Source organism: Gavialis gangeticus, unplaced genomic scaffold, assembly GCF_001723915.1.
Source record: "Gavialis gangeticus isolate Ggan-Ray unplaced genomic scaffold, GavGan_comp1, whole genome shotgun sequence".
NCBI classification, from domain to species: domain Eukaryota; kingdom Metazoa; phylum Chordata; order Crocodylia; family Gavialidae; genus Gavialis; species Gavialis gangeticus.
The window spans coordinates 188,893,087-188,914,034 of NW_017728992.1; the positions used below are offsets into that span (position 1 = coordinate 188,893,087).

Genomic DNA, 20,948 nt, shown 5'->3' on the forward strand with positions numbered 1-20,948 from the left:
GAGGTGGTTCAAGCACCTACATTGAACGCCTTCAAGAGCAAATTGGATGCTTATCTTGCTGGGTTCCTATGACCCCAGCTGACTACCTGCCCTTTGGGCGGGGGGCTGGACTTGATGATCTTCCGAGGTCCCTTCCAGCCCTAATGTCTATGAAATCTATAGTTCCCAGAGCCAAGTGGCAAGTTTTTCTAGCAGTGCATTGTGGGAACCTAGTGAAATTCTGGGACTTGGTGGTCATATTAACAAATTCCCATGTCTCTTTTCCTGGTACCCCCCCAAGTTAATTTGGTTTGAGGGAGGCTGCTACTTCCTAGTTACTGTCAGCCAGCAAGAAGGAAGCATGTCTGAGCACTGCAATCCCAGCCATAACTCATTTTGGCAGGATGCTACAGAGGTGTTGGCTGGGTGCGTAGCTGGGTGGCTTTGGACGTGTTGAGAAAAAGTCCTGATGCAAGTGAATGCTACTAGAGAGTCAGGTGGCAAGAGTTAGCCAGTTACTTCTGTCCAGCCTGGTTTCATTTAGTGGAGTGCAGTTCCGGCCCTGACGGGTGGGTTGCAGTAGCGCTGCTTAAACCGAGGTGACCTGCTGATGCATTAACGCTTGACTTTGTGACCTTACAGAACCCGACTTCTGCTTCCTCCATCCTCTCAGCCCTGCCTTTCCGCTGACACGACCTTCTGCTGCAGGTGGGGCCATGGCTGGTGCACGAGCTGGCTCTGCCACCTGTGTCATTTGGAAAGCAGCAGTTTCCCCGTGCATGAAGGGAATCTTGCATTGGCCATGGCAGAGTGAGTAGCACTGCATCACACTGGGCTGTGCCCCGAATACAGCATCAGATCATAGATCAGCCATGGACAAAGGGTGGGTCATGTAAGTGAGCTGGATATTGTGTCCCATGTTGAAGGGGATGGAGGGAAGGGCATTAAAACCTTGTGTTGGGGGTGTTGTGTGCCTAATGGCTTCACTGAAGTCAAGCCAATATGGCATAGTTAGTGTACTGGCACAGAGTGAAGCTTGCAGGAGCCCCAGGTCCAGGACATGTCATATTCAATCTATGAGCGGGACCAAAGTCACCCCTCAGTTTGAGTTACCCACGATAATTCAAGGCAGGCAAGCCATCAGAGATCGACACAACTGTCCTGTGCCGCAGGGGGTTTAGGCCCCTCAGCTTTGTTGTGTGATAAAGCAGTTATTCTTAATGCTGGTAAATCAAAATACTGGTCCTTCTCCCTGGCTGGTTTCCCCTACACCAGCATGTTTTTAAGAGACTGCTGTTTCAAGAGGCTCTAGAACTAGAAACCATTGTCACAGCGGTTAGTTATCTGACACACGCTGCGAGAAGAGCAGAACCCAAAGTAGAATATAAAGAATGAGACAGTGATTAAGACTGGTATCCTGTTATGGCCTGAAATGACTGACACAGCTAGGGATGTGTCACTAGATCAGCACTAATGCTTTCAGTATTAAATGAGTCTTAAGCATTGGTTCTGGTCCAGTTGAATCATGTATAGGCTTCTCTGTGGGGTGTAGTGTCTGAGCCCTTCACGAGTGTTCAGCAGTTTAGCCTCCTATCACTCTTTTGTGTTCAAGTGGGTAATATTATCCATCCTCACCCCTTTTGCCCCAAAGGGATACAGGACCCCAGGTCACAAAGGATGTCACCGGTAAGGCCCAGAATTAACTTCAACCCTACTGAATCCTACTCTTACCATGAGGCTAGCTCTGATCAGGCATCTTCGTGCTCTGTGTGGCATTATTGAGGGAGTTCAAACACAGGATTCAATTCTACTCCCACTTCTGCTAGTAAAACATTATGGAGCCTTGCCCAAGGCTACCTCTCAGCAGTCTCTTACTCTGTTTGTGCAGCACCTTGCACCTTGGGGCTTGGCTCTGGCGCAAGTAATCAGTAGTGATATTAGAAATAGTTCTGTTTCACTCTTGAGAGACTGGATCCGGTGCTGTGAGCTAGCTTAGATCCAGTGATATCAGTAGGGCTGTACCTGATTTACACAAGGAAGGGCCTCTGGCCATAAGCAAGCATTTTATTTGCAGTTCTGATTCTTTCTTCTGCATGCTACAGTCCCATACATTTATCTGGTAGCAGCCTGAGGGTCTTCATGACTCGAACAGAATAAAATAAGGGTGGGGGGTATGGGATGGGACAGGAATCCCAGCTCCATGTAACACAGCATAATGTATCTTGGTGCAATACCATTTGCATTTTTGATTGCAGAGAAATTGCTGTCTTCATTAAATGATGCTTACAGACATTAAAAAAACCAAAATAAAAAAACCTGCTTTACTGGAAGAAGCAGCAGTGTGTTAGTTCAGCCTAGCTCCATAGCATCTGTATAGATCAGGCACTTCAGTGGGGCTTTCTGGTGCTTTTATCTAATGCTGATTCACCCACCTATGAAATAAAAGTGCCAAAAAGACCCCACTAAAGCACTCAATCTATAAAGATATTGGACGAGCTGGTTCCAACTAAGATGATGCCTCTTCTGGGCATGTGCTGGGCTCAGCACAGGAGTGTGCTGAGTTTAAAGTAGCGTCGTGCGGTTTTTTTATTTCTTTGTTTTAATGTCTGTAAGCAACCAAAACGTCTTGTAGCATCCTCTACCATGGGCAAGAAAGATGCTTTACAGCCTAACTCTGCCTTTTATCCTGAAGGAATCCAAAGCACAGCACAAAATATTTTCAGGTTTTGGAGAATGGCATGATAAAGGTTTTAGCATGAAGCACCCTTCTCAGTCTGAACTGTAGCATCTTCCTTTCTGCTGCAATGCTGGGATAGAGAAGAATAATTTCAAGCCCTACTTGAAATGTACCACTGCTAATGTGGAAACAAGGCAGCTGTTTCACAGCCACACATCAGCTCTGGGCAGTGAAGAATTGATATGTGATTTATTTTTAGTGCATCTTGAATGATTTCTGAGGATTTGTGTCAGAGGCGGCCAAGTACAAGCAGAAAGTCCAAGGATGACTTAGAGGTGGTAGCCGATAACGAATGACATGTGGGTTTGCAATGTGCAGTGCCAGCATGTCTAGAACCACTGCTCTGGGATGCATCTGTAGGAGGCCTTATCTGTGAAACTAGGGAGGAAAGATTGCTTAAAGTATAAGCTTGATGTAGTGGAATAACCTGGAATATGCTGTGCAGTTCTGGTTCCCCAGTCCCAGATGGGTTTAGAAAAGCTAACATGAAAAGGTGAGCAGAACTGATAGTTGTAGTGGAGGATTTGATGGGTGTGCTCTGCTAGGACTACCTATTTGTCCTTGCTTAGTCAGAAATCTTGCTGCCACAAACAGGAGTTCTTGGTAGGGATCGGTTCATAGCGTAGAAAAGAGGAAGCGTGAGTTGACCCTCAACTCATAGAAGAAGGAAACAGTGAGGTCCTGGAATAAGGTGCTGAGTATGGGATCTGCTTCATTGGAGGGCTTCCAGAGCATGAGACACATCTGTCAGGAATGGCCTAGGACTTGATCCTCCCTCAGCTCAGCAGGCTGGGCTAGATGATCTCCCGGCATTCCTTTCTATGATCCTCCAATCTCACCTTCAAATCAAAAGTACAGATGGAAGAAGGAAACTCTTTAACCTTAGGGGAAGGCAGGACAAGGAACCAGTGGCTTGAAACTAAAACAAATTACACTTATGCTGGACCTTAGAACCAGATCTTCGCAGCGAGGGCTGCAAGACCCTTCTACTGCAGATCACCCTAAGTTCCCAGGTGATCTCAATGAAAGCAGTGGGGGTCTGTAGCAGGTTGCCACCACAGCCTCTTCATCATTTCATAGTTTTTAGGGGCTGGAAGGGACCTTACAGATCATCGGGTCCAGTCCCCCTGCACTTGGGCAGGAAAGACCGCTGGGATCAGATGACCCCACTCAGCCTTTTGTCCATCCTGCCTCCTGACCCCAAGTGTCTCTCAGCAAGCCTCAGCAATATCCAGTCTTTTAAACCTGCTGGCCTTTGCTCCCTGTTGCATCTCTCAGCATACCCCAGTAATGTAGTCTTTTAACAAAATAAGGCACATAATCAAAGAAACCTTATTGTCCTGGACACTGGGAGCCGTCTGCTGTGGCTTCAGCCTTCCCACTGCAGGCTCGCTCACCTCATAGCCCAGAAGTCTCCTGTCTCTGGTGTTTCTCCTCCGCACTTCCTCTGGTTTTGCCTGCTGGGGTTTTTGATTCCCAGCAATCCCCTCCCTCATTAGCCATTGCACAGCTGCAGCCCCTCAGCCAGGCTAGCTGCTTCCTCTTCAGGGCATAAGGCCACTTTGTTACAGGGTCCTCACGTACATACAGTTATGCATGGGTTTTAGTGCTTTTGTTCGAGGGAATCATGCCAGCACCCTAAATCGTATCCAGCCCCAGTGAAGGGCTGCCATGTCTGGGGTAGGCTATCTAAATGCAGAGTCGAGATGAAGGGATGCTACAGGTAGGGGGAGGAGATGGAGGAGGGAAGCTGTTTACAAACCCGTCCTTGCCAAGTACTCATTCGGAACGGCAAATGTTAACATGGGATCCAGAGGCCCATTGACTCGTGTTTAACTCTGTTTACGAAGCCTGCAAGGAAACAGAAAAGGGTGTTTTGTTAGAGGGGTGGAATATAAACATGGAGGAGGCCACGTGGACTTGTCACATTCCCGCAAGAAAGAAAAGCATCTCTGTGATGATGGGAATTGGAACTGGAAAGAAAAGAGATAAAAAGCAGCCCTCCCCCTCCCCCTCCCAGTCTCTTGCAACCTCCCTCCCATCTCCTCTTGCACATCACGTGGCAGCGGGGAGAGAGGGAACACAAAAAAGCAAGATGCTTTTTTGAATGGGTGCCAAGGTGGATTTAATTAGCTGTATTGAATTCGTTAACTTTTGAACGTCGCATCTGCTGCAAAGCACACGTGAGAAGTTGCGGGTGGTGGCGGCGAGCTGCATCAATCTGCCAAAGGACTCGGCAAAGCAGAAAGATTGACCTACTTTTGTCGGATCTGAAGAGATCGCAGTGTAATGCTCTTCTTGCCTAGACACTCTGCTGCATTTCTTGGTCTCATTGGGAGCGTTTTCCCTGCTTTTACTCTGTTCCTTAAAAGGAGATTTCCCTCCTGTGATAAAAGGGAGCCATTCAGGAGCCCTACAGTCACATTTCACCTTGCACAGATACATAGATCTGTGTGCTGTACTATGTCAGCTGGTTTGTATTGAGAAAGGGCTCATCTTGCCGGCTGGCTGTGACTTTCTTCCTTTCCCTGCTGTCACACTATTTTTTAAGCTTTAAATATTGCCGTACTCTATACTACAGTAGAACCGTAACACCTAGTATGGTTAGGTTCCTAATTGTCCTCAGCCCCCCTGGGAAGGTGAAGTTTTTGCGAAGTAGCTGGGGATATCCAGGGCTGCTGCAAAAGCTTCCTGGGATCACTTGAGGTGCTCCAGCTGGTTGTTGAGGCTTTTATTTCAAAGGGTGCTGCTTCTCCAACCAGCTGTGTGGGATCTCTGATGAGCTCCATCTGATCAGAGAAGCAAGGCCCTTTGAAGTAAAAGCAGCTCGTCCTCAGTTCAGGAACCCTCTGCAATCTAAGTGGATTCCAACCCTTCCTGAAGATCCACATCTGGGTTCTACTTTAATAGGCCCAAATACTGTACCCATAGAGTAGGGCCTAATAATCCTAGCTCTGCCGCAGCTCTGGATCACTTGTCACCGTTGCAGGATCCCAGCCGGGCTCCAGAGCAACTCTGTGCCCTGCCAGCGGGGGCAGTGCTAGGGGAGGGATTGGGGGGGGGCTATGGCCACCCCCAAATTGCCCATAGTCCCCCTTAGCAACCTCTCCCAGTCCACCACTGCTGCCCGCCCCATGCACAGAAGCACAATTTTAGCTCTTAACTGTACAATTTACCCTTTGCTACAGTGTGATCCAGTGATCGAGTCATTGGGCCAAGTTCCAGAAGAACTGGGTTCAGTTATCAGCTCTACCAGCGGCCCACCCTGTTGTCCTGGGGCAAATCTCTCGTCTCTGTGCCTCTGTTTCCCCTTTACTGCCTTGTCTGGTTAGATTGTGAGCTCTTCAGAATGGGGACTTCTGTGTTATGCCTTGGCATGGTGCTGAGCACCAGTCTCGGCTAGGTCTTACTGTAATATAAACAGTAGCTAGTCACAGTTTACCAGAGTATAGGACCTGGCTTCAGTGCAATTTAGATTAGGAAAGAATTATAAACAGCAAAAACACTGCCCAAAATAATCTCATTGTCTTCCCTTCAGCCCGATTCTCCCGTTGTCTCCTGGGCTATTTTGTATATTAAACAGTCTGTAATATACAAAATAAAAAACAAATGTTTTAATTCTGTAATACACAAAATATAATAAGATTTGGGGTATATAAAGTCCACTGAGCCCCAGGCCTTTTCCTCCAAGAGCACTTTGTGGACGTTAAAGATCACATCTTCCACATCAAGCAGATGCGATGCCCGTTATCGGCAGGTTAGGTTCATGAGGGTTGAGTAATGGGTGCGGCATTATGCCATGAGCCGGCAGCAGCATCCAGCCACTTCGTCTCCTAACACCATGCTGTAGTCAGAGCTCCAGCCAAAACATGTGGTTAAAATCTATTGGGTGGATTAGAAAAGTTCTCTTGTTGCTTTACCTAGCTTCTTGCCAAATGTACAGTAGTAAAACCCGTTTCTCTTGTTTTAACTTGATTGACCAGATGACGGTGGTGAGGGGGAGCATGTACATATTTTTTGCGCCTGGGCAGTACATTGGCTATTTCAGAAATGAGTCTCCTGCTTTGTTGTACTAGCCATAAATGAGAGCGCGCTGACTCAACTGCTGATGTTTCAGTAGCAGGCCACAGAGGAGGATAACCCGTCTGTGTGGGGGGTGCGAGTGTAAGGGTCAGGCTGCTGTAACAAGTCCCGTGTGCAGTTTGGGTATTAATGGCAGAGGCATTTCTCACGCACAAAGAGTTTCAATACAGAAAAGGGAGTGGTGTGCTGTCCTGGAAAAATATGGGATGTTAAAACACCCCTTGGATTGTGTGTTCACCGCTGGGACCATCCATGTACCAGCCGGAGGAAGGGTATGATATGAAAGTGCCTGTGGGAGTTTTGTTTGTTTGGCAGCTCTTTCCTGTTTCCTAAAACTCAGTATGTTGCCTGCTCCTCTGAAGTTTCTTCCCCATGGGCAAATCTCTCCCTCTGCTTTCAGGAGCTGCCGGGGAACCAAAATCAGGCCAGAGGGAAAGGAAAGGAAAGGAAAGCACCATTTCCTTCCTTCCAACTGTTTTGGCTCCGCTGAGTTCCTGCCTGGGGCTGAGACAAGGCAGGGAGCTGTCTTATGAGGATCCTCTGATGTTCACATTGTCAATATTCCCTTCGGCAGTCTGATTCCTGCAAAGGGAAAAATTGTGGGGTTGGTTTCATAGTTTCTAGGGTCGGAAGGGACCTGAGCAGATCATCTAGTCCGACCCCCTGCCATGGCAGGAAGAGCACTGGGGTCAAATGACCCCAGTAAGGTGGTCATCCAACCTCCTCTTAAAAACCCCCAGGGTGGGAGCCTGCACCACCTCACTTGGAAGCTGGTTCCAGACTCTAGCCGCCCTGACCGTGAAGTAGCGCCTCCTGATGTCCAACTTAAACCTTCCCTCCGCCAGCTTGTGACCATTGTTCCTGGTCACTCCTTGCGGCGCTCGGGGGAACAGGGACTCCCCCAGCGCCTGCTGATCCCCCCTAACCAGTTTATAACAGGCCACAAGATCCCCCCTCAGCCTTCTCTTTTGAAGGCTGAACAGGTTCAGGTCCCGCAACCTTTCCTCATAGGACCTACCCTGCTGTCCCTTGATCATACGAGTGGCCCTCCTCTGGACCCTCTCGATGCTGTCCACATCCCTCTTAAAGTGCGGCGCCCAGAACTGGACGCAGTACTCCAGCTGCGGCCTGACCAGTGCCGCATAGAGGGGGAGGATCACCTCCTTGGACCTGCTCGAGATGCATCTGTGGATGCACGACAAGGTGCAGTTGGCCTTCCTAGCCGCCTCCCCACATTGCCGACTCATGTTCATCTTGGAGTCAGTAATGACTCCCAGATCCTTTTCCACCTCCGTGCTGACAAGAGGGGAGTTCCCCAGCCTGTATGTATGGTGCCGATTGTTCCTCCCCAGGTGCATCACCTTACACTTGTCCGTGTTAAACCCCATCCTGTTCTCCTCCGCCCATCCTTGTAACCTGTCTAGGTCCAACTGTAGCCTGTTGCTCCCCTCTATTGTGCCCACATCCCCCCACATCTTAGTGTCATCAGCAAACTTGAACAGGGTGCTTTGCACCCCCTCGTCCAAATCACTGATGAAGATATTGAACAGGATATTGAACAGATATTGGTTGCGGGAGCAGCCAAGAAAACATGGTCATTACCTCGCATATAACTGTGTTGAATAGGCTAGGTACGAGCAAATGTTAATGGCCCCTGTTGTACAGCCTAGTTCACGTAAGTCAACCCAATGTCTCCCTCTAATAAAAAGAGTCCAGATTATCAGGCGTGGAAACCATTCGTTTTTTGCTTAACTATGGCAATGAGGGCCAAGCTTCTTGTAGTTCTTGGAGGAAAGCTACACGAGGACTGCCCAGCTGGTCCTTTGGGCAGATGGCAACACAGAGCTGGGAAACCTGCAAGAAGTTCCTTGCTGTAAAGCACTTACCCCATACATGATCTTAGCCCAAAAGCCGAGCTGATTATCTCAACCGCCTGATCAAATTCCAAATGTATTTACGAAGTGGAAAAACTCCTAATGGATTTACATATGGGGGGGGAGGGAATGGCAGTATTCCCATTTTACACTGTGGCAATCAAGGCACAGAGGTACTTATCTAAGTTGATAACAGATCAGGGCACTACACGTAAGGTTTCCCTAGTCTCGGTGCTCACTCTAACCACTGGGCCATCCCTTTCCTGCTGTTCTCAGCCTTTATACCTGCATCACCCTCAACACTCCTCCTCAAAGATGGCAACGGGTGGCTTTAAACGAGTGAGGAAGAGCGAGAAACTCCAGGAAAAGGAGTTCTGTCTTCCCTGGAGCTTTGCCCCTGCTTTATCAGAAGCAGAAATGCCTTCTCTTCAGGCCAGGCAGATTACATAAAGCCCTTTAGAAGCAACATTGCTATCTATGTTAGAGGAAGAGGGACCTTCCTACATTTTTAGGGATGTCTCGAGGTTTTGTGGTTCAGCTTTCAAGCTGGTTATTGATATTAAAGTGTTTTCATTTTGACTTTGTCTGTTGACAAGGCTGTAAAAAAAAAAAACAGCTTTGCCCTGGAAAGGGCATCTCACTATCAGGTATGACTAATTGTATTGGGGCAGCAGTAACCGTGATAACGTCCTATTTTTCTCTAGAAGAGCTCCGTTACAAACGGTCTGAGAGTCCCGCCCCGCAGAGTGTTTTCACAGGGGTTTCGTTTATGGTGCAGGCCAGATCATTTGCAAATGTGGGCGAATATGGAAAGCAATGAATATTCCATCTAATGTATGAGACGCGCAGGTTGGAAACAGATTTGATTTGTTTTAGCAGCAGCCTGCGCCCAGCCTTTAACAAGATGTTATTCATTGCTCTTCAGGAAAGTGACCTATTCTATGCTGCCTGTCACCCAGGAACTGGCTGATTCAGCTTAAGGCAAGCATCCAGGAGGTCTGTGAAAGCCAAGGGCCTGTGTCCTGGCCTGGACAGGCCTCCTGCTTGGAGTGGCTCTAGACTAGTGCTCCTTCTCTTGATCATTTCATGTGCTATGCCCTGTCTTACTGCAGGTGTTCAGTCTTGCCTCTTTTTATACACAGAAGTGTGGGGAAGTGGAAAGTGGAGGCAGGACCAGGAGTCGTAGAGCAGCTATGAGGAAGAAGGGAGCTTGGGTGCCTCTTGGGAACTGGAATCCCTCTTTAAGTGAGCCCGGGAATGGGGAGAGAGGGAAGGTCCAAGAAGTGTAAGGAGGGGATGAATGGGCCTGTGGTTAGGATACTAGCCTGGGGCTTGGACTCGACTCGGTTTCCTGCTGTGCTTCCCACCTTGAGTCAGTCTGTTGGGCTCTCATCTTTTTGCACCTCTTAGTTGCATAAGTGAGATGCTATTCTACTCTGTTCAAATCTCTGGAAATCCTTTAATGCGTCTACTTTTGTAACACAGCCTGACATTAGCTGTAAGACTAAGTAAAGTACAAAATGCAGGAAGGAAGAGGATCCACCCACCTTTTGCCTTAATAGTATTTCAGGAACTTGAGTAGGGTGGGATGGGATCACATTTAGGCACCTTCTAGGTGGAACGGGATCTGCCTCCGAGTCTCTTTAGTTCCATATCTATAACATGGGGGTGGCAATGATCATATGCCGCTATGACTGCTGCTCTTAAACTCAGACAACAACATTTTTATATCTATAAAGTCGGGTTCTCCGAAGTCGATCTAGATAGAATTTTCTGACAAGAACAAAATACTGTTTTGTTTTTGTTCCCCCTCCCCTCAAAAGTAGCCAGACTCTTTTGGCAGAAATTTTGTTCCAGAATTTAATTTGAGGCAGCTGGCTGCCATGGAAAATTTCTGCCCAAATAGTTAAACATTTGGTTGCAGTTTTATAAAAAATCTGAACACTGGGTTTGACAATGGGAAGTCTTGGGCAGTTTTAAATAATAGGTGTTGTTATATTAAAGGTTGCAGAAGTGGCTGGAACAATGACAATAGAGGCAGCATAAGTCCCATAATGAGGACATTTTTGTACAGGCCACTCCTTGGGAGCCTTCTTACGGGCACCGTCTTCCCTGGTCTTACTTTACTCCCGCACAGTCTCCCAAATGCTGCAGTGTCTCATCCACTTTCCCTTGTCCCCTCTGCATTATATTAACCCTATTTGATTTCCTCTTTAGGGCTCTTTGCATCCTTTCCCTGCTGAAGCCTTCTTTTTCACAACCTCGGGTACTCCAAAACATGAAGTACAATACTTAGCTCTATAGACTATCATAATGCTACAGATGGGGGAACTGAGGCACTGCACCCCAGGTCTTTTCATAGTTTCATAGTTTCTAGGGTCGGAAGGGACCTGAGCAGATCATTGAGTCTGACCCCCTGCCATGGGAGGAAAGAGTACGGGGGTCAAAGGACCCCAGCAAGGTGTACATCTAACCTCCTCTTAAAGACCCCCAGGGTAGGAGCCAGCACCATTTCTCTTAGAAGTTGGTTCCAGATCCTAGCCGCCCTGACCGTGAAGTGGCGCCTCCTGATATCTAGCCTAAATCTGCCCTCTGCCAACTTGTGACCATTGTTCCTGGTCACTCCTGGCAGTGCTCGGGGGAACAGGGACTCCCCCAATGCCTGCTGGTCCCTTCTGACTAGTTTGTAACAGGCCACTAGATCCCCCCTCAGCCTTCTCTTGTGCAGGCTGAACAGGTTCAGGTTCCGTAGCCTTTCCTTGTAGGGCCTGCCCTGCTGCCCCCTGATCATGCGAGTGGCCTCCTCCGGACCCTTTCCATGATGCCCACGTCCCTCCTGAAGTGCGGCACCCAAAACTGGACACAGTACTCGAGCTGCGGCCTGATCAGTGCCGCATAGAGGGGGAGGATCACCTCCTTGGACCTGCTTGAGATGCATCTGTGGATGCACGACAAGGTGCAGCTGGCCTTCCTGACCGCGTCCCTACACTGCTGGCCCATGTTCATCTTGGAGTCAATAATGACTCCAAGATCCTTTTCCGCCTCTGTACTGACGAGAAGGGAGTTCCCCAGCCTGTAGGTATGGTGCCGGTTGTTCCTCCCCAGGTGCATCACTTTGCACTTGTCAGTGCTGAATAGACTGTTTCAATAGACTGCAAGCAGATCAGTTTAAAAGACCTATCCCTTCCATCTCCCAGGCCTCAGCACTATCCATTACAGCCCATTTCCCCTCCCCAAGAACTAACAGTAAGCATGCCAACTGTATATAAAGTTTGTAATGGTGCATCATGCTTGTGTTCTGGGCAGGTTTGCTCATGCTTAACAGGGGCCTTTTGGGGGTATATAAATGAAGGTATGAATAGAGTTCAAGTTATAGAAGCTCTGCCTTGCATGGATATGTGTTGTGTAGCATGTAGACCTTGTGTTGGTTTAGTTTAGGCCTCTCGGGAAGAGGTTTGAGATAACCTGTAGTAAGTCTTACTTCGGAGGGTCTCCACGGGGGTGTCTGCTGGTACAGCTTGCAAACTCTTCCTCTGCAGAAAAAGCCTTAACTGTGTAGCTCCTTCACCAGGCAGGACTAGTATTGCTGAGTTTTCTTGCTCAGTTCTCTGCACATGAGGGCTTTGGTTAGAAACCCTAGAGCAGTAGTCCTTGGCCTTTGCTGACCCCTGGGCAGCAATAGAGCCGAGCCAGTAAGTGCCTGCGGGCAACATCAGGCTGTCCTCTCGCTGTCCTCGCTTTTAATTTTTTAATTTCATGAGCAACACCTGAGTGTCCTGTGGACAACCTGTGGCTTGGAAACCCTGGGTTTGGAACCAACCGTCCTAGTCCTTTTTTGCTAGAGGTCATTGCTTCACCCGTGCAGGGTAGCAGTGGCCTGCTAAAGGTTTGCTGGGGAAGGCCAACCTAAGTTGCAAATGCCCAGCCTTCACAGTACAGGGGCTAGAGAACTGTTGGGTAAGGGCCTGCCTTCTCCCAAAACAGAGAGGCCAGTCTGTTCCTCATTTCTGAAGCCCAGCCGCCGAATTGGAAAGCCCAATTGAGGACCTTCATCCAAGTCTCGTCATTCTACTCGGTCTGTGCTGATTTACAGCTCGGTGTGTCTGGGTCATCAGAAAAACAGAAGTGCTCACAGTAATTTGCCAGGGGTCCATGAAGTAGGCAGTGCCAGCCTTCAGGGCAGGTTGTGTTCCCATTGTAAATCCACTGTGCAACAAGATATTCTCACACCTTCATTGCTGTACTGTTTGAAAGTCCCTGCCTCCTTCTCCCCCTTTTCTTTGGCTAAGGGAATTGCACAGTGCCCAGAGAAACTTGCACCTAATTCCCTTAGGCCTCTGAAATTCCCAGACTAAAAGCAAGGTTCAAAAAAGAAGCCACCGTAAAACAGAATACTATGAAAATGAAGTAGTGTGAAGCTCGGGATTACTCCGTCCTCTGCGCACCCCATTCTGCCCTTCTGCAGCCTGCATGCTCGCTGTGTGATGTCGCACACCATCAGTGCTGCCGTAACAGGGACAAAATGTCAGTGTTCGGTTCTGAGTAACTGCCCTTGCCCCTGCCATGTACAGTCCAGTGTACCAAGGGAAGGAGATGAGGGGAGTTTGGTGTTAATTTTTTTCTAAAAATGACGAGGGCTATGCGAAGTCTGTCCTTGTTTTGACTCCAGAAGGCTGTTTCACATAAGGCCTCCACAGATTTTTCCTGAACAGTCCTCTTTTCACGTTTTCCATGGACCCGCACTGTGCTCTGTTTCAGACTGATCTAGTGAATTCACATATTGTAGCTGCTGCTGCTTGGGTAATTATTTGCCCAGATTCTGCTGTACTCTTTTCTACACAGTCTTGATTGCTTCCCAGACAAAAAACATCCTTCACCTCCTATAGACAGTGTTTTAAAGTATCACCAAGACGGGCAGGGGAAAAACAACATTTCCAAATACATTTTTTCCAAATGCACATGAAGGCCTGATCTACAGCCCTTTTGTACTGAATAAGCTATTTTGGTCCGGGCTGCGTGTATGGGTTCTCCCCCCGCCGCTTTCTATGGTTAGGTTGGCAAAACCCTTAACATGGACGCATTTGCACAAATTTAGGCAAATGCAAGTTATTGAGCTCCATATTGGGAGTCACTGGGTGAAATTCTGCTGCCTGTGTTGTATAGGAGTTCATGCACAATAATCTAACGATCCCTTCTGGTCTTAAAAATCTATGAATACATGAATAAAGGCATCTGCTTGTTCACACTAAGGTACTACTTTAACTGTGTTAAATCAAAGAGTTAGTCGTAGAAAAACAATATGTACACTAGCCCTTAGAACTGTCCAAGGCCTGTGGACATGTCTGGGGCTCATGTCTGTCAACATGTAAACTAATATTTTAAAACATAGCTTCATAGTTGGTAGGGTCAGAAGGGACCTGAGCAGATCATCAAGTCCGACCCCCTGCCGTGGGCAGGAAAGAGCGCTGGGGTCAAACAACCCCGGCTAGGTGATTATCTAGCCTCCTTGTGAAGACCCCCAGGGTAGGAGCGAGCCTATTCTTCTAGTGTGCATCTAGTTTAACACCTTCTAAAAACACGTCAGCTGGCTCTAAATGAAGAGCCTTGGCACTGTCACGGTATGGCCTGAAAGGAGAAACACGGTTCATGCTCAGTGTTACGGAACTGAAGCAAAGAAGTTAGTCCCAACGCATGTCTTCAAATCCCAGCTTTGCTACTACCCTGCTGCATGGCTGGGGGCAAATCACCAGCTCTCCTTTCCTATTCTCTGCTCTGCCCACCTCTTGAGCTCATGTGGCAATCGGATCATTGTTGATACGGACACTTTTAAGGGGAACAACTTTGCAAGGCTTAAAAATATCATCTCAGTTTCCATCCTCTTAGTTGTGACTGTTGGTCATTTCCTGTCTCTCTTGGCCGCATAATCACATTATTTTGACTGGGATGAAAAGTGTTGCTGAAGCATCTTTTGTAGAAGCAGGGCTTGGGAAATGGGAGAGAACCTGCTGCCTGCGCTGCAGCAGGGATTCTGCTTTGCTCTTACTCTCTCCATCTGTTTTTTTTTTTGGCAGCGTAGAGCATTGGGCTCGCATTTTTGGAAATGCTTCAGTCCCTTGGGAGGAAGGTTCACAACTTAGGTTCTTTTATCACTTAGGCAATTCCAAAACTATTACCCTCAACTTTAATGGCACTTGTGGAGAGGGGAAGGGGAAAAAATGAGGAACAAGGGATCCCATCTGCACTGCAGATGGACTTATCTGAGGGATTGATTTCCACTCCCCAGCGCTGCCCTCAGTAGTAGTAGTGATGACCTTTCCAGCAGTCTTTTACCTTACCTACCCTGAGGAGCTCGCAGTGTGAGAACAGACAGAGGGAAAGGGAAGGAGAACAAGAAACAGAGTTTTAATATTTCTTTTGCTGTCAGCGGCATGGCTGCTTACAATTGGGCTCTGGTCGTGGGTGTCATACGCAGGTCTTTTTCTCCATCTAACTGGCCATTCCATATGCACCATTTGGCTCTCCATGCAGTTCTCCTACCTTTTTCTGAAGCCCCTAGCATCAGCTGAAGCTTGGAGATAGGAAGCTAGCCTAGAAAATTCAACTGTGGTGTTGGCCTTTGCCTGTGTCCTCTTTTTGCATAGGAATGATAACTTGCCTCTGGAAAAAACTGGATATTTCCCATGAGAGGAGAGGTCTCTTTCAGTAGAACATGGCTTAAACCTTGTTTGATAAAAGGCCTGCCCTTGTCCTAAGGCAGGGGTGGGCAATTATTTAGGGTGGAGGGCCACTTACTGAGTTTTGGCAAGCCATCGAGGGCCGCGTGATAGGCAGCCGGGGCAGATAAATATTAATTTTCTAAATTTTTTAGGGGCCCCGCAAGCCGGATAGAATGGCCTGGCGGGCCGCACCTGCCCCCGTGCCACATTTTGCCCACCCCTGTCCTAAGGGGATCAGTGGAAAATCTTGCAAAGGGAAAAAGATTGAATGTTGAAAAAGTAATGTGAGGAACTTAAGTCATGGCAAACACCAGAAGTTACACAGGGATACGACTTTCTACTGCACTTTGCAGTGAGGTCGTAATACTTCATGTTTGGGAAGTGCGAAGATTATATAATACAGTGCAAAGATTATGCTATGCAATGGAAAGTCCAAAGCATTAACACAAGCATTCCTACCAGGTCTGGCACTGGAGGGGAAGTTTGTTTCCATGTAACCATGTGTATCATATTAAACCAATTACTACGTATTAGAAAAAATGTAGTTTTCAGATACAAGAGCTGTGGTAAAATTAGCCAGTTTAAAAACTGCATAATGTCCAAGACATTCCAGTTCTTGACAGACCACCTTTGATATTACAGGGGGGGTTTTTTAAAGGAAGGTCCTTGAAAAATGTTTTTTTTTTTCCTTTTGGTCTATTAATATTGATACGGTTCTTTTCAGCAAATGAGGATCTGATTCTACTCAACTTGCTGTCAGATGTGTGATGTGAATACATTGGAAACTAGTGAAAAATTTGCTTTGACTAACTTCTTTTAATATTAGGGATCTTATCTGCTGCTTACGATAGTTGTTGGGCCACAATTTGCATTCCAAGTTGGCAGTTTTCCTTTTTTACTATTCTACCTCCTGCCAACTGATTTGGGGCTTGGTTTATTAATTGTGAATCTCAAATGCAAATATAATCACCTGCTTGTTTTTCCTTTCAATTTCAGGCTTCCAAGCCATGGGAATCCATGCAAACTGCATCATATACTGAAGCATGATGCAAGGCAATGGGAATAATGAAGAATGTTAATATATTGCAGCATATTGGTTCAATGAAGAGTGCTGCATTTCAGCACATTGCACGGCACTGAAACCCATTCCACCACTGACTGCTAAAAACCCTTCACATCTTTTTTTTTTTTCCCCTTGACACCTGTTACCCCCTATTTTAAGCTTTGTGTGCAAAGTAAGGGAGCTGCAATAGAAGCAGCGCTGCGCAGACCAAGACCACTGAGGCCATTTTTGTCTACCAGTAACTTGAGCATCTTTCAGATAAACCTTTTTCCGTCTCTGCTGTGCATGAAAGTTGAATTCAGTCTCATTTTTACAGTAGTGAGTGCTGCTGATTGTTCCTTCGGCATTTCTCAAATTCTTGGTATCTATGAATTATGATCTAGCTCCACAGTCAGGGGCTCCTATCATAAAAAGTAAAAAATGGTGCACACTCCAATCAGTAACCTTCAGTGACCCCATCTGCCCTGGATTTGGTATGCTCTCCAATGATAGCTTGAGCCTGCTGTACAAAGTGTGATTTCTTCCTAGTGGTGATTTGTCTAGCTTCCCAGACAAAAGACTTCAGAAAGCTTATGAAGGTAGAGAAGCAGGAGGAAAAGGAAGCCTGCTTGAGAGGAGTGTAAGGGCAGTCAAGCGAAAGCAAAACCTTTCCATCTGCAGTTGTTTACTTTGAAAACCAAACCAGTTTCCCTTGATGTCAGTGACCTCAGGGAGAGCAAGATTTGGTGCTTATTGGAGTACCGGAGGAGGTGCCACTGCCATCTTTCCCTTTGGATAGAAGGGCTTCAGCACTGAGTTCCACTGATTTAACTAAAATAGAGACTTCACTCTGTTTTCATTCAGCTAAACCAATGCAAGTTTATGTGGAGACTTTGTCTAATGATCATAGGGTCTGTCTTCTGCTCTTTTTGTGAAACTGCCATCACGAAGGGGATGAAGCAAAAGATGTATCCACTGTGACTTGTCCTTCTGGAAGGGACTGCCAACATAGACCACCCCCTGGTCTATTTGTCATCTAACCCTGCAAAGAGTGGGCTTGGACCACGTGGTGTCTAAAATTCCACTGGCCACCCAGAGGCCTTCTTTCACTAGGCTCCCTTTCTTACTACCATTGGTAGTAGGAATAGTAAGAAACATTAAGACAAAAAGACTAACACAGACAAGGCCAAAAGGAAGGAGTGGACAGGATAGGGGCAATACCAGATCACCAAGGCACAGAAAATGTTCTAATGTGCATCTAAAGATACACCGTCATGTGGCCCCTGTTGAATAGCATTGTGGTTGCTCTGGCTAACCTTGATAATCATTTTTCTACTGCAATTATCAGTCTAAGTGGGTAGGTGGGACAGCAGGCCTGTTATGGCTTTTATCTTCCCAGAACCTGGGAACAAAGCCCATCGAGGAGGAAACTGGCTTGACCAGTTGGGGGGCTGTGTATGTAACGGTTAGGGAGTTCAAAGGAAAAGGATGCAACAGTCAAATTCACAAACACATCTGGGGTTCAACTGATAAAGTTGCATTTTTCAGTGAAAGACAGTCTTAAAGGGACGTTGTCAAGTGGCCAAAACCAATGTTAGTTTTGTTTAAAAACAGGAAAGAGACTTCCATGAAGACTAATAGGAACCAAAATGGTTCCTCTGTGGTTTTGCATATTCCAGACAAACCATGACTGTTCCTATCAAGGATGACCAATTTCTGTTTGCACAATGCATTGGCTAGTTTCCACTTTCTTCCTCAAACTGGTTCTTGCTATTTAAAAGGGTTTTCAGTGGAGCTGAGATGAGGGGCCCAGTGTTTTTATCCAGATGACACCTGGGATGGTGCCCAATCATGTGATGACAACATTGTGCTGGTCTATGAAACATGGGAAGTGAAAGCAGGCAGGTGATGGTCTGGGCTGAAAGAAATGCAGAAAGCAAACCAACTGCTTTTCCAGTTAAAAAGTCAGGGAGGGCTACCAGTTGATTTCAGTGTCAAGATTAGAAAGTATGGGGCTTCATGCTCATGCACAGTGCTTGCTCACAGTCAACTGCATTATGTTAACGGTTGTATTTATTTGCACAAGGTAAGGCATTAATTTGAGTGGAGACTTGCACCTGATTCTTTAAAAGTCAGAGCCTCAGAAAGCATGTTGCACACTAGAGGTTGCAGTAGGAATATACCACAGGTGCTACAGTTCTGGGGCTACAGACCAAGAGAAGTGAGATCCCAGGGATTTGACGGGGATAGTACCTGCACCCCACGCCCAGTGCAGGGTCCTTGCTGAAGAGCCTATAGAATCCAAGGATTTGTGTCGACACATTTTTCCCTGGTTTAAAAAAACTGTAGTTAAGTTGAAGAAAATCCTGTGAGGATGAGTATACATTATATTCAAGTGGGTTCTCAGGATGGTTTGTACACTGCCACTACTACAATGCTAGCGATAACTGAACTATCTAGTTTTAAAAGAGCTCAAGTACATCTACACCAGCTACCCGTACACCTTTGACTGCCCTGTAGATGAGACGCAAGGTCTCTGTTGTAGAACAAAACCCTAAAACTGAGTTCCCCAAGAGCGGCGTCGAGAGACGTAACAACCAGACCACCTTTTCTTTGCTAAGGGCTGTATCCGTGCTTCTTGGAATTTCTTTGAGCCTCACACTAGGGATTTTCTTGGAGATTTCTTCTTTAGGATGAAATCTAGCTGAAGTCTAGCAGCGAGTGTAATACAGTGAACAAAGAGCAAGAGAATGTCAGTCTGACAGCAGCACTGAAAGAAACTATTGAAATGAACTCTCTGGCTGGGGTTCGCTACCCATGAATGCAGTTACCTGTAGATCCTCATGTGCTGCAGGAACGAAATGCAAGGAAAAAGACTGCTAACACAAAAGCCAAACTCCCTTCCCAGCTTAGACGACGATGCCTTCTGGAGAAGCAGTGTAGAAGTGGAGGAACTTGCATACAGTGCCATTGCCAGACCGTTATATCCTGTGGACAAGGACATCTTTGTTTCCCAGGCCTGTCACTGAGCCCATAGCCTACATTTATGGCATTGCTGCTGCTCCCGTAGCTACGATGGTGGGCACCCTTGATATAGACACAGCTCGGCCAGAAGAAGGAGCCTTTCCTAACCCTACCTGACACCACTGTGACACAAGAACCTATAGATATGGACAAGACCTCAGTTGACTTGAGAGTTCGAGAAGGAATAGCATTAGTTGGAGGCTCAGTGTATACCTAGCCACAACAAGTAGCACACCGGTTTTGTTGGACTTGCCACGACATCTCATGAAAAGCTGAACTCACATGTGATATAAGCAGCAGAGAAATGTTTTCAAATGAACCCAGCTTCTGATGAATGGTTTTGAAGAACATGTTGGTTTGGCCTTGCAAGGTCCCTGTGCTGGAAGTGTTTATCAGCGGGGAGCTGTCATGCTTTTCAAGTGCTAGAAAAGATTTTGTTTGCAGCCCAGAATCTCTGTCTGTATAGAATAATGTTTGCCGTTTGGAGAATTGTTGTTTCTAACCAAGATAATTTTTCCCTAGTTTTATCGCATGTGAGAAAACAAGTGGACCTTGAATTGCATTTTAATGTCAGATTTCAATTATATGGCTATAACAAAAGGTTACTTGGAGGTATTTCATTATCCTTTTGTTGACACGTCCTTGTCTAATGTTTGTTGCTTGAGATCTCCATTTTCTCTACTTTTGTTTGTTTTCTGAAAGGCCTAAATTAGAGAGAGTGCTTGTGTGGACTGAGGAAACAAAAGGGCAAGCTACATGCAGCCATAAAGAGATACTGAAAACCTATGGAATAACAAGCCTCTGCTGAACAGGGGTGACCAGCATCTTATTAAACCTTTTGAAGTTGTCACATCCAGGCTAGAGAGTGTTCTGACACTTCCTCTTGGCTCCACAAATTTTTAAGCTTGATGCAGAAATTGCTGGGGAAATTCTGCCATCTGTTTATTATGCAGGAGGTCAGAGGAGATGATTTCAGTGGTTCCTTTTGGCTTAAAAAATGTACAAAACGGTGATTCATCTTCTGAGCCTGGTCTGCTTTCAGAGCTTCGAGAAGGATTTGTCTTGGGAGAGTGAGACCAGCAGAACCGATCCATTCTTCTGTTGTCCTTTCATGATGCCACTGAGTGAAAATTGGACCTGGTGTGCAAATGTCAATATGGGTGGCAAAAGCAACTCCACCTTGACTTTTATTTTTTTAGGGGTCTCCCACAACCACAGGAATTGAGCTGCCTCATGCCAGTCCTGATTCTAAAGAAATCTAAGGGCCAACTCATCACCACAGGTTAACTGATGACTGCCTGCCAAGCTGCCGTATACCATGTGATATCACAGTGAAGCACATCTATATCTGCCCTTGTTACTGCCCATAAGCTTCATCCAGAGACTGCCAAACCCATAGCCACAGGAAACTAGAAAGGACAGTGAGAAAGCTACTTGCCTATATACATTAAAAAAAAACAAACAACTTCCTGAACAAAATAAACTCTAGCTTT

General features: G+C 46.7%; 1 long non-coding RNA gene across 2 annotated transcripts in view; it reads left to right on the forward strand.

Annotated features, from left to right (window-relative positions):
- Positions 1-20,060, forward strand: part of LOC109305196 — a 184,619-nt gene extending 164,559 nt beyond the window's left edge. The window contains exons 4-5 of one of the 2 annotated variants that reach the window (XR_002099586.1): positions 622-871; positions 16,386-20,060. This is a non-coding gene — a long non-coding RNA (uncharacterized LOC109305196). The remainder of the gene's footprint in view (positions 1-621; positions 872-16,385) is intronic. The other variant, XR_002099588.1, reaches the window with a different exon arrangement.
- The last annotated feature ends 888 nt before the right edge of the window (positions 20,061-20,948 follow it).